This window comes from Heptranchias perlo, chromosome 20 (assembly GCF_035084215.1).
Source record: "Heptranchias perlo isolate sHepPer1 chromosome 20, sHepPer1.hap1, whole genome shotgun sequence".
Classification (NCBI taxonomy): domain Eukaryota; kingdom Metazoa; phylum Chordata; class Chondrichthyes; order Hexanchiformes; family Hexanchidae; genus Heptranchias; species Heptranchias perlo.
In genome coordinates this window covers 3287613-3300298 of record NC_090344.1, presented here as the reverse complement: position 1 = coordinate 3300298, position 12686 = coordinate 3287613, and the positions used below count along the sequence as shown (strand labels likewise).

Below are 12686 nucleotides of genomic sequence, written 5' to 3'. Positions count from 1 at the left end.
ACTTTTACCTCAGGATTCATTGCCTCACAGCGCCAGTTTTCTAATGTGTGTTTTGTCTGCAAGAAAATACAGGGTAAAAATTGCCAGTGGAGCACAGCTGTTATTCCACCATTGAACCTGCGGTCCGATAGCAGGCACATGAAAAATATTTAAATATCCGCGATTGGCTCTACAGAACTCAGAATTCTTCTTCACAGACAAGGTCCGAAGCGAGGACTCAATGGTTGCCGCAGAGCTGGTTCATTCAGATATGGATATTTGTGCAGTGAACGAGACCAGACTGCTACCGTGTTTCCACAATGAACGTCACTCCTTTATTTCGGAAAAGCAAAATAGTTTGTACATTCCGACCGGTTTCAGCTGGTTTGTGAGAGGTCATTAAAGGATTCTGCAACGCTGTCTCGGCGAAAAACAACAGTTCAAAACCGCATTTCAGATGGACAACAAACCCATCAGTTTTCTGCTGTTCCCCAGCTCCCGGAGAGGCTGCGACAGCAGGATTTATGGAGGACCGGAGAGAGTGAAACTTTATTTGGGCTTTAGTGGGAAATCCAGTGAACGTGAATAAGAGCTCCAGGATTTGAACCATTGAAACTCCCTGAGCGAGAATCAGATCCAAAGACCAACTGGCAACGGAGCCGTGCAGCCAATGTAAAATTTCGCTGCCACGCAGCCGATCAACCATCCTTTCAGAATAGACTGTCCATCCAATCTCGTTTTCTTGTACAAAATATGATGTACAGCGAGATCAGATTCAACACTAATTATTTCGAGTTAACAATATCAGCCTCTCTTCACCAAATTCGTTTTGAATGTACGACTTGCATTATCCTGAAACACTTTCCAGAATGAATTGCTCTGAAGCGACATAAATGTGGAGATATTGGCTACGAATTCATCAGCTGGGTTGTAACTTTACTTTTCCGACCATCTCAGCCTGCTTGTCTTGCAGGTTAGATCAACCTTGGACATTCAAGGAAGCCTGAGAATTCTATCAGAGAGACAAGAGACAGAGTCAGTGACAGATACAAAGATGCAAGGAAAGAAACGAAGAGTTTCAATGCCAGGTTCAGCAAACTAGCAGAATTTAAGATGCTGATTGGGAGATATTCCTTCTCGTGTCTTGAAATCTTGAAAGAGAACTTTGGGCGCCCGCCACGGTGGAATGTCTCTCCTGCTTTGAAAAGGGTAATTGCGTCAATTCGATCTAGTTTATACATTTGGACATTGAACAGATCGTTAAACAGTGACACACCGAGTATAATTCAAACCGGTGCAAGAAAACCCCAGTGGCTTATGAGTCTAACGCTTCAAACACTGGGCCATCGCAGCTGCACACAGCAGTTCTTGCACAGCTGTAGGTCAGACTGCGTTGGGTTATCACAGTACCTCCGCCAGACTGCATATGCTTTCAAAAAGGATTCCAAATGGACACATGCAACAAATGGCCATGCGAGGATTGGTGGTAGTGGCGTTGAATTCTTGCCTGCTTATCATGCGACTCGAGCTTGATACCTGGCCAATGCAGGATCGTTTTACATTCTGCACCAATGAGGAACACGGGAACAGGAGTCGGCCATTTCGCCCAACGAGCCTGTTTCGCTGTTCAGTCCACAAAAAGCAGGACAATTTGAATCCGGTCAATTGCCGCACCATCAGTCTGCTCTCAATCATCAGCAAAGTGATGGAAGATGTCGTCGACGGTGCTATCAAGCGGCACGAACCCACCAATAACGTATTAATCGATGCTCAGTTTGGGTTCCACCAGGACAAATCGGCTCCAGATCTCATGACAGCCTTGGTCCAAACATGGACTCAAAAGCTGAATTCCCGAGGTGAGGTGAGAGTGACGGCCCTTGACATCAAGGCAGCATTTGACCGAGTGTGACATCAAGAAGCCCTCGTAAAATTGAAGTCAATGGGAATCAGGGAGAAAACTCCCCAGTGGCTGGAGTTATAACGAGCACGAACGGAGATGGGAGTGGTTGTTGGAGGCCATTCATCTCAGCCCCAGGACATTGCTGGAGGAGTTCCTCAGGGCAGTGTCCTTGGCCCAATCATCTTCAGCTGCTTCGTCAATGATCTTCGCTCAATAATAAGGTCAGAAATGGGGGTGTTCGCTAATGATTGCACAGTGTTCAGTTCCATTCGCAAACCCTCAGATAATGAAGCAGTCCGTGCCCACATGCTGCAAGCCCTGGACAACATCCAGGCTTGGGCTGATAAGTGGCAAGTAACATTCGCGCCAGACAAGTGCCAGGCAAGAGACTTTCTCACCACCTCCTCTTGACATTCATTGGCATTACCATCAAAGAATCCCTCACATCAACATCCTGGGGGTCACAATTGATCAGAAACTTAACTGGACCAGCCACATAAATACTGTGGCTCCAAGAGCAGGTCAGAGGCTGGGTATTCTGTGGCGAGTGACTCACTTCCTGACTCCCCAAAGCCTTTCCACCATCTACAAGGCACAAGTCAGGAGTGTGATGGAATACTCTCCATTTGTCTGGATGAGTGCAGCTGCAACAACACTCAAGGAGCTCGACACCATCCAGGACAAAGCAGCCCAATTGATTGGCACCCCATCTACCAACGTAAACATTCACTCCCTTCATCAACGGCGCACCGCGGCAGCAGTGTGCACCATCCACAGGATGCTCTGCAGCATCTAGCCAAGGCTTCTTCGACAGCACCTACCAAACCCACGATCTTTACCACCAAGAAGGAAAAGGTCACCAGGCACATGGGAACAACACCGCCTGCACGTTCCTCTCCAAGTCACACAACATCCCGACTTGGAAATATATTGCCATTCCATCATCGTCACTGGGTATCAATCCTGGAACTTCAAACCTAACAGTAGCGTGGGAGAATCTTCACCACACGGACTGCAGCGATTGAAGAAAACGGCTAACCACCAGCTTCTCAAGGGCAATTAGGGATGGGCAATAAATGCTGGCCTTATCACCGGCAGCTTGTGGTGGATTCTTACCTCATTTTCTATTTCATGTACATGCCTACTTGCACTTGGTGCTGTAACAGTAGTTCGAACAGAAAATGCTATTTTCTGCGAGCAGCTTGTCTGGCCCGAAAATGACCGGAATTACAAAGGGGCAAGTGGGAAAGGCCGCGTTGGTCTGCTTGTTCACAGCAAAGAATTTTCAGCGTTACCTTGTGATCTAGTGTTTAGCATTTGGCGCTTTCATTGCCACGGCAACAGTTCGATTGGTGTCTGTCTCAACATTTGCCCATTGTACACTCGACCAAAAGTATACTGTACTCAAATTGCTGATTTTTCACTGTGAGGGCGAAGAGACATTAGTGGACATTAGTTCTGAATTCATCAGCTGGGTTACACCTTTGCTTCTCCTACCGTCTCCGTCTTCCTATCTTTACACTTCTCTGCAGCTTCGATCATCCTTGGCCGTTTAATAAAGCCTGAGAAGTCCATGAGGGGAAAACACAGAGAGTCAAGAGACAGATTAAAGTATGGAAACAAATGTCAAGTTCTGCGAACGAGCAAGAATTTAACACGGAGCTCGGGAGAGATTCCTTCAAATGTCTTGTTAGAGACCATTGGGCTCTCGAATTAAACACGTCTGCTGAAATATCTCTTTGAAGGAGAGAAATGCGGTTGGTTAAATCTGGTTCATATTTATTTGAGCTTTAAACAACATAAGAAACGCGACCTCGCTCAGAATCAATCGTCAAATATTCCAAAGCGAGAATCATAGCCCTAAACCAACAAGCCACCGGGAACACATCACCGGTAATGAACCACTGCAGCCACTGCAGAATTCGGTGCCACCAACAGCCGATCGACCATCCTTTCAGACCTCTTCTATCCGTCCAATCACGTTTTCTATTCCGATGTAGAGAAATGTCGAGTTGCACACTAACTATTTCCTCCGTTCTCTTTCGCAAACATATCACTGAACAAAACTTCACAAGTCACCCAGGAAAAATAATTCAGTTCAAAATCATTAGCTTCCGAAGGACCTGCGAGGACAGACTGACCAAACCTGCGTTCAGTCGTGAAGCTTGTGGGTGTGTTGTGATCCTAAGGGACAGAGACAGGCCTGTGACACAGAGCGAAGGCAGGAACTCAGAAATGTAGCCATTCAAGGCCATAAATGGTCAGACAGTCAGTCACAGTCATTGATTCTGACGGCCAGGTAGTTGTTCAGTCAGTCGGAGAGCGAGGCCTGCAGCCAGCAAACAAAAAGCCTGAGAATAAGGCAGAGACCCAATCAGACAGACAGAAAGACAGACAGACATCTGACTCAACGTCAAAACGCAGCGTGATCGAATCACGTTGGGGTGATATCATTTTCACAGAAGCTCAGGATCCTGCCCACAGGTTTTAGAGCGGGTCAGTGTTTTATGGATGGGCTGTTCATTGTTAGTAAAATAATATTGATCGGAATTTAATTTGTTATATTAAAGTGCTCTTTGTTTGTTAATTTTGATCTACATCCTCGACAGTATATAGAGAAACAAGTAACAATGTTCAAGGGATGTGGTTTATTCAATATTAGTGCAAAAACCCTTTCACCTAGTGTAAAAAAAAACGACCCAACATAAAGGTCATATCTATACATGGCCGGTTAGCTCAGTTGGTTAGCGCGTGGTGCTAATAACGTCAAGTTCGCGGGCCCGATGCCCGTACGGGCCATAAGGTTCCTATTGCAATATTTTGGTAACCTTTAAATGTTTGGCAGACTTTAGAAAAAAGCGAATCCACACAAAATGTCATGAGGTCATTTTTTTGGAGTAACATCCATTAATATGTTTTCTGATCTATCTTTTTGAGGTGCAAAGTCACTTGCTTACGTTGAAATCCATTTGCCGCAGTTTTGCCCATTCACTTAATCTAGTAATATCTCTCTGTAATCTCATTCTTCCATCCACACTGCTTATAATTCTGTCTATCTTTGTGTCATCGGCAAACTTGGATATGTGTTTCTCGATCCCGTCATCGAATATCAATGAGACCGCCTAAATTGGGGTAAATTCACATTCAGCTTCAATCTCCACATCATCTTGAGACATTTTATTTACTCCGTGTGTGTTGCGCCTTGGAAACTTCTGCACTTTGTCCTCTGGAGCTCAAATATAATTCAAATCGAACAACTGCAAAGATGTCAGAATCCAATTGGTGACTTTTCACTAAAAAGCAGTGAGATAACAGGGCTCGTCCGGGATTTGAACCCGGGACCTCTCGCATATTCCATTCGAAAAACGCCCAAAGCGAGAATCATACCCCTCGACCAACGAGCCGCTTGCCAGAAAGCCCTGCAGCCGGTCTAAAATTTCACCATAGTCTTCAGCCGATCGGCTATCCTTTCCAACCGCTTCTGTCCACCCAATCTCGTTTTCTATTCCTATTTGCAGCAATATCAAGTTGTACACTACCTATTTCCAGTCACCAATATTAGCCTCTCTTTACTAAATTCGTTTACAATGTACGACTTGTTTCTTCAAATAATACTTTTCAGAATTAGTTAATCTGAAGCTACATTGGCATCTGTCTCGGCATCGTCAGAGCATACAAGCTACCATAAGTATATTTTACTCACATTGCTGTTTCCTTTCACTGTGAGGGCGAAGAGACAAAAATGTGGAGACATTAGCGACGAATTTATCAGCTGGGTTGCACCTTTACTTTTCCGACAGTCTCAATCTTTTTTTTCCTTTACCTTTCCCTGCTGGTGTTGCAGGTTCGATCAGCCTTTACCGTTCCAGGAAGCCTGAGAAGTCCATCAGGGGACAACATCGAGACAAGAGACAAGGAGAGATAGTGAGATTCATCTAAATAAAATCGCTTATAAATGGGTGGTTCTGCAAAGCAGCAGAATTTTAGTTGCAGATTGGGCAAGATTCTTTCTTGTGTATTTGAATTTTGCAAGAGTACATTGGACACCCAATTAAAAGCGCCGGCCACGCTCGAGTATCTCTCATGCTCTGAGAGAGATAAATGAAGTGAGTTAGATCCAGTTCATTCATTTGAGCATTGAACGGATCTTTAAACAATAATTCAGCGAGCAGAAATCAAACCTGCGAAGGAAAACTCCATTTGATCTTGAATTTAACGCTTCAACCACTCGGCGATCGCAGCGGCACATGGCAGTACTTGCATGGCTGTAGATGTCACTTTAAACTACCAGTTGCTTCAAACGATGCCCGATAGACCGGCGTTGTCTTGTAGCTTTCCCAGGAGCTTCATTTGATTCGGTGGGTCAAGTTTGGGAAATTGAATGATTTTCAGCGGCAGCTTGTGGTAGTATATTACCTCATTTTCATTACCGGTAATGAACCACTGCAGCCACTGCAGAATTCGGTGCCACCCACAGCCGGTCGGCCATCCTTTCAGACCTCGGCTATCCTTTCCAACCGCTTCTGTCCACCCAATCTCGTTTTCTATTCCTATTTGCAGCAATATCAAGTTGTACACTACCTATTTCCAGTCACCAATATTAGCCTCTCTTTACTAAATTCGTTTACAATGTACGACTTGTTTCTTCAAATAATACTTTTCAGAATTAGTTAATCTGAAGCTACATTGGCATCTGTCTCGACATCGTCAGAGTATACAAGCTACCATAAGTATATTTTACTCACATTGCTGTTTCCTTTCACTGTGAGGGCGAAGAGACAAAAATGTGGAGATATTAGCTACGAATTTATCGCTTCATGGTGTAAAAATAAACACAAACTACCCAACACGCGGGGAAGTCCATAAGCTAAGGTGTATACATGGCCAGTTAGCTTAGTTGGTTAGAGCGTGGTGCTAATAACGCCAAGGTCGCGGGTTCGATCCCCGTACGGGCCATAAGGTACCTATTGCAATATTTTGGTAACTTTTAAAAGTTTGGCAGACTTGAGAAACAAGCGAATCCACACAAAATGTCATGTGGTCAATTTTTTGGAGTAACATCCATTAATATGTTTTCTGATCTATCTTTTTGAGGTCCAAAGTGGACGGCCTCAAACTTGCTTCCGTTGAAATCCATTTGCCGCAGTTTTGCCCATTCACTTTATCGAGTAATATCTCTCTGTAATCTCATTCTTCCATCCACACTGCTTATAATTCTGTCTATCTTTGTGTCATCGGCAAACTTGGATATGTGTTTCTCGATCCCGTCATCTAATATCAATGAGACCGCCGAAATTGGGGTAAATTCACATTCAGCTTCAATCTCCACATCATCTTGAGACATTTTATTTACTCCGTGTGTGTTGCGCCTTGGAAACTTCTGCACTTTGTCCTCTGGAGCTCAAATACAATTCAATTCGAACAACTGCAAAGATGTCAGAATCCAATTGGTGACTTTTCACGAAAAAGCAGTGAGATAACAGGGCTCGTCCGGGATTTGAACCCGGGACCTCTCGCATATTCTATTAGAAAAACGCCCTAAGCGAGAATCATACCCCTAGACCAACGAGCCGCTTGCTAGAAAGTCCTGCAGCCGGTCTAAAATTTCACCATAGTCTTCAGCCGATCGGCTATCCTTTGCAACCGCTTCTGTCCACCCAATCTCGTTTTCTATTCCGAAAACAGCAATATCAAGTTGTACACGACCTATTTCCAGTCACCAATATTAGCCTCTCTTTACTAAATTCGTTTACAATGTACGACTTGTTTTTTCAAATAATACTTTTCAGAATTAGTTAATCTGAAGCTACATTGGCATCTGTCTCGGCATCGTCAGAGTATACAAGCTACCATAAGTATATTTTACTCACATTGCTGTTTTCTTTCACTGTGAGGGCGAAGAGACAAAAATGTGGAGACATTAGCTACGAATTTATCAGCTAGGTTGCACCTTTACTTTTCTGACCGTCTCAGTCTTTTTTTCCTTTACCTTTCCCTGCTGGTGTTGCAGGTTAGATCAGCCTTTACCGTTCCAGGAATCCTGAGAAGTCCATCAGGGGACAACGTGGAGACAAGAGACAAGGAGAGATAGAGAGATTCGTGCAAATAAAGTCGCTTATAAATGGGTGGTTCTGCAAAGTAGCAGAATTTTAGTTGCAGATTGGGCAAGATTCTTTCTTGTGTATTTGAATTTTGCAAGAGTACATTGGGCACCCAATTAAAAGCGCCGGCCACGCTCGAGTATCTCTCATGCTCTGAGAGAGACAAATGAAGTGAGTTAGATCCAGTTCATTCATTTGAGCATTGAACGGATCTTTAAACAATAATTCAGCGAGCAGAAATCAAACCTGCGAAGGAAAACTCCATTTGATCTTGAATTTAACGCTTCAACCACTCGGCGATCGCAGCGGCACATGGCAGTACTTGCATGCATGGCTGTAGATGCTACTTTACACTGCCAGTTGCTTCAAACGATGCCCGATAGACCGGCGTTGTCTTGTAGCTTTCCCAGGAGCTTCATTTGATTCGGTGGGTCAAGTTTGGGAAATTGAACGATTTGCACCGGCAGCTTGTGGTAGCATATTACCTCATTTTCATTACCGGTAATGAACCACTGCAGCCACTGCAGAATTCGGTGCCACCCACAGCCGATCGGCCATCCTTTCAGACCTCTTCTATCCATCCAATCACGTTTTCTATTCCGATGTAGAGAAATGTCGAGTTGCACACTAACTATTTCCTCCGTTCTCTTTCGCAAACATATCACTGAACCAAACTTCACAAGTCACTCAGGAAAAATAATTCAGTTCAAAATCATTCGCTTCCGAAGGACCTGCGAGGACAGACTGACCAAACCTGCGTTCAGTCGTGAAGCTTGTGGGTGTGTTGTGATCCGAAGGGACAGAGACAGGCCTGCGACACGGAGCGAAGGCAGGAACTCAGAAATGTGGCCATAAATGGGCAGACAGTCAGTCACAGTCATTGTTCAGTCAGTCGGGGAGCGAGGCCTGCAGCCAGCAAACAAAAAGCCTGGCCTGAGAATAAGGCAGAGACCCAATCAGACGGATAGACAGACAGACAACTGACTCAACGTCGAAACGCAGCGTGATCGAATCACGTTGCGGTGATATCATTTTCACAGTAGCTCAGGGTCCTGCCCACAGGTTTTATAGCGGGGCAGTGTTTTATGGATGGTCTGTTCATTGTGAGTAAAATATTATTGATCGGAATTTAATTTGTTACATTAAAGTGCTCTTTGTTTGTTAATTTTGATCTACATCCTCGACAGTATATACAGAAACAAGTAACAATGTTTAAGGGATGTGGTTTATTCAATATTAGTGCAAAAACCCTGTCAGCTGGTGTAAAAATAAACACAAACTACCCAACACGCGGGAAAGCCCATAAAGCTAAACTACATAGATGGCCGGTTAGCTCAGTTGGTTAGAGCGTGGTGCTAATAACGCCAAGGCCGCGGGTTCGATCCCCGTACGGGCCATAAGGTTCCTATTGCAATGCGTTGGTAACTTTTAAAAGTTTGGCAGCCTTTGGAAACAAGCGAATCCACACAAAATGTCATGAGGTCAATTTTTTGGAGTAACATCCATTAATATGTTTTCTGATCTATCTTTTTGAGGTCCAAAGTGGACGGCCTCAAACTTGCTTACGTTGAAATCCATTTGCCGCAGTTTTGCCCATTCACTTAATCGAGTAATATCTCTCTGTAATCTCATTCTTCCATCTGCACTGCTTATAATTCTGTCTATCTTTGTGTCATCTCTCTCGATGTTGGCGGAATCCATAATGAGGGGTTTTAATCTTGAAATTGGAGACAGACCAATCAGGCAAGAAATCAGGAATTACTTTCGCAAACAAAATACGGCCGAAAGCTGGAACTCTCTCGGCCAAAAGGATGTGGATTGTGGCTCAATTCAAGTTTTCAAGACTGATATTGATAGATCATTTCTCGGTTTGGGTTCCAAGGGATATGTGTCCAAGGCGGGGAAGGAGAGTTGAGTTGCAGATCACGTCATGATCGAATTGAATGGCATAGCAGGAAGAGGGACTGAATGGCCCTCTCCTGTTCCGATGTTCCTTTTCAGCTCAGCGTGGTGCTGAATGACGTGCAAAAGGCATCAGACTGACTCCAGAATGAAAATCAGGTGCACAGAAGGAGAAACCCTGAGATTGCAGAACGAACTGAACCCCTGCAGCAAAGCCAACAGCTGTCTCTCTACAATAATAGAATGGGAAAAATTTTAGTAACCAGCCCGGCTAGCTCAGTCGGTAGAGCATGAGACTCTTAATCTCAGGGTCGTGGGTTCGAGCCCCACGTTGGGCGATTTGTGTTCTATTTTTCACAATGGGTAATAACATTTTCAAATTGCAACCTCTTTTCTCGAGTTCATGAAATCCAGTTAAAAAACAGACACAACACTGAGCTGTGTGAAATGAAACCTTGAGCGTTGCCAAATATCCAGTCCCTCCCGATTCTACCTTCTCATTCCCTCCAGATGGGACACGGCAGATTATCGGTTCAATCGGCTTCATTTATTGCTGTTATCAAAAATGTTGAATGTTAGAAATTGTAATATTTAGAAGATGACATCTCTGGATCCATTCGCCTCTCTGAGACATCCTGAGCCCCCCTTACCCTCTTTGATTCTCGCTGAGCTCCTTAACTTCTCTGATACACTCTGTCTCTGACCTCAGAGAGTCCATGATCATCTTTGAACCTTGTCAGCGTTCTTTACCTTCTCTCATACCCACTGAGTGCCCCTTACACAGATCTGCCCTGAGCCCCCTTACACTCTCTCAGACTCGGCAGTCCTTCCCCTCTCTCAGTTCTTAATGTACTCTCCGATGCCCTCTGTCAGTCCCTTCCCTTCTCTGAGCCCCCTGACACTTTCTGATGACATCTGACTATCCCTTCCCCGCTCTGAGATCCCCTAGCACTCTCTGATACCCTCTGACAGTCCCTTCCCCTCTCTGAGATCCCCTTGCCCCGATGGATCGCCACTAAGAAGCCATTAGGCTCCCTGATACATTCTCAGAAACCATTACCCTCCCTGATATCCAAGTGCGATGTAATTTTACAGGTGGATCGACCGGTCCATGTTCAGGATGAGATCCAGAATTTGTTCGGTCGCTGCTACTTCGGACTCTCGGAATCTGAGAGCTCTATCGGCGATCGGTACCGATCTGCTACTATAAACTGGGTGTGGGTGTATGAGCGCGCTGTTGCTTTATAAACCGAATGAGTTTATATAGGAGAGCGATGTTTATATATGAACTGTGGGTGTATATATATGAGTGCGATGTTTATATATGAACTGTGGGTGAGTATATATGAATGCGATGTTTATATGTGAACTGTGAGTGAGGAGAAATGAGCCACAGCAATGTGGTTGATTCTTCATTGCCCTCTGAAAAGGCCCAGCAAGCCACTCAGTTATAAAATCTCGCTAATAAAAGTCATAATAAGAATAAAACCGGACGGACCACCCGGCATCGGACCACGAGGCACCGGACACGACAAAGGCAAACCAAGCCCATTCGACCCTGCAAAGTCCTCCTCACTAACATCTGGGGACTTGTGCCAAAATTGGGAGAGCTGTCCCACTGACTAGTCAAGCAAAAGCCTGACATAGCGATACTTACAGAATCATACCTTTCAGCCAACGTCCAAGATTCTTCCATCACCATCCCTGTGCATGTCCTGTCCCACCGGCAGGACAGACCGACCAGAGGTGGCGGTGCAGTGATATACAGTCAGGAGGGAGTGGCCCTGGGAGTCCTCAACATTGACTCTGGACCCCATGAAATCTCATGGCATCAGGTCAAACAAGTGCAAGAAAAGCTCCTGTTGATTACCACCTACCGCCCTCCCTCAGCTGATGTATCAATCCTCCTCCATGTTGAACACCACTTGGGGGAAGCACTGAGGGTAGCAAGGGCATAGGATGTACTCTAGATGGAGGACTTCAATGTCCATCACCAAGAGTGGCTCGGTCGTATCACTGCTGACTGAGCTGGCCGAGGCCTGAAGGACATAGCTGCCAGACTGGAACTGCGGCAGATGGTGAGAGAACCAACACGAGGGAAAAAGTTACTTGACCTCGTGGTCACCAATCTACCTGTCGCAAATGCATCTGTCCATGACAGTATTGGTAGGAGTGACCACCGCACCGTCCTCGTGGAGACGAAGTCCCGTCTTCGCACTGAGGATACCATCCAACGTGTTGTGTGGCACTATCAGCGTGCGTAATGGGAAAGATTCAGAACAGGTCTCGCAGCTCAAAACTGGGCATCCATGAGGTGTTGTGGGCCATCAACAGCAGCAGAATTGGATTCCAGCATAATCTGTAATATCTTGGCACTGCATATTCCTCACTCTACCATTAATAAACAAGCCAGGGGATCAACCCTGGTTCAATGTGGAGTGCAGAAGAGCATGCCAGGAACAGCACCAGGCGTACCTAAAAATTAGGTTCCAACCTAGTGAAGCTACAATTCAGCAATGCATGCTAAACAGCGAAAGCAACATGCCATAGACAGAGCTAAGCGAATCCACAACCAACGGATCACATCAAAGCTCTGCAGTCCTGCCACATCCAGTCGTGAATGGTGGTGGACAATTAAACAACTAACGGGAGGAGGAGGCTGTGTAAACATCCCCATCCTCAATGATGGCAGAATCAATCATGTGAGTGCAAAAGACAAGGCTGAAGCGTTTGCAACCATCTTCAGGACGAAGTGCCGAGTGGATGATCCATCGAGGCCTCCTCCCAATATCTCCACCATCACA

The 12686-nt window shown here is 45.2% G+C and overlaps 5 non-coding genes across 5 annotated transcripts; 3 read left to right on the top strand and 2 right to left on the bottom strand.

Moving 5' to 3' along the window:
* Positions 1-5193: 5193 nt before the first annotated feature.
* On the bottom strand, positions 5194-5283 carry trnap-ugg (transfer RNA proline (anticodon UGG)). The gene is given in 2 exon segments: positions 5194-5229; positions 5248-5283. It is a non-coding gene; the product is annotated as a tRNA-Pro (tRNA).
* A 1478-nt stretch (positions 5284-6761) lies between these two features.
* On the top strand, positions 6762-6835 carry trnai-aau (transfer RNA isoleucine (anticodon AAU)). Its single transcript has one exon. It is a non-coding gene; the product is annotated as a tRNA-Ile (tRNA).
* A 526-nt stretch (positions 6836-7361) lies between these two features.
* Positions 7362-7451, bottom strand: trnap-agg (transfer RNA proline (anticodon AGG)). The gene is given in 2 exon segments: positions 7362-7397; positions 7416-7451. It is a non-coding gene; the product is annotated as a tRNA-Pro (tRNA).
* A 1852-nt stretch (positions 7452-9303) lies between these two features.
* On the top strand, positions 9304-9377 carry trnai-aau (transfer RNA isoleucine (anticodon AAU)). Its single transcript has one exon. It is a non-coding gene; the product is annotated as a tRNA-Ile (tRNA).
* A 770-nt stretch (positions 9378-10147) lies between these two features.
* Positions 10148-10220, top strand: trnak-cuu (transfer RNA lysine (anticodon CUU)). The gene has a single exon. It is a non-coding gene; the product is annotated as a tRNA-Lys (tRNA).
* Positions 10221-12686: the final 2466 nt, after the last annotated feature.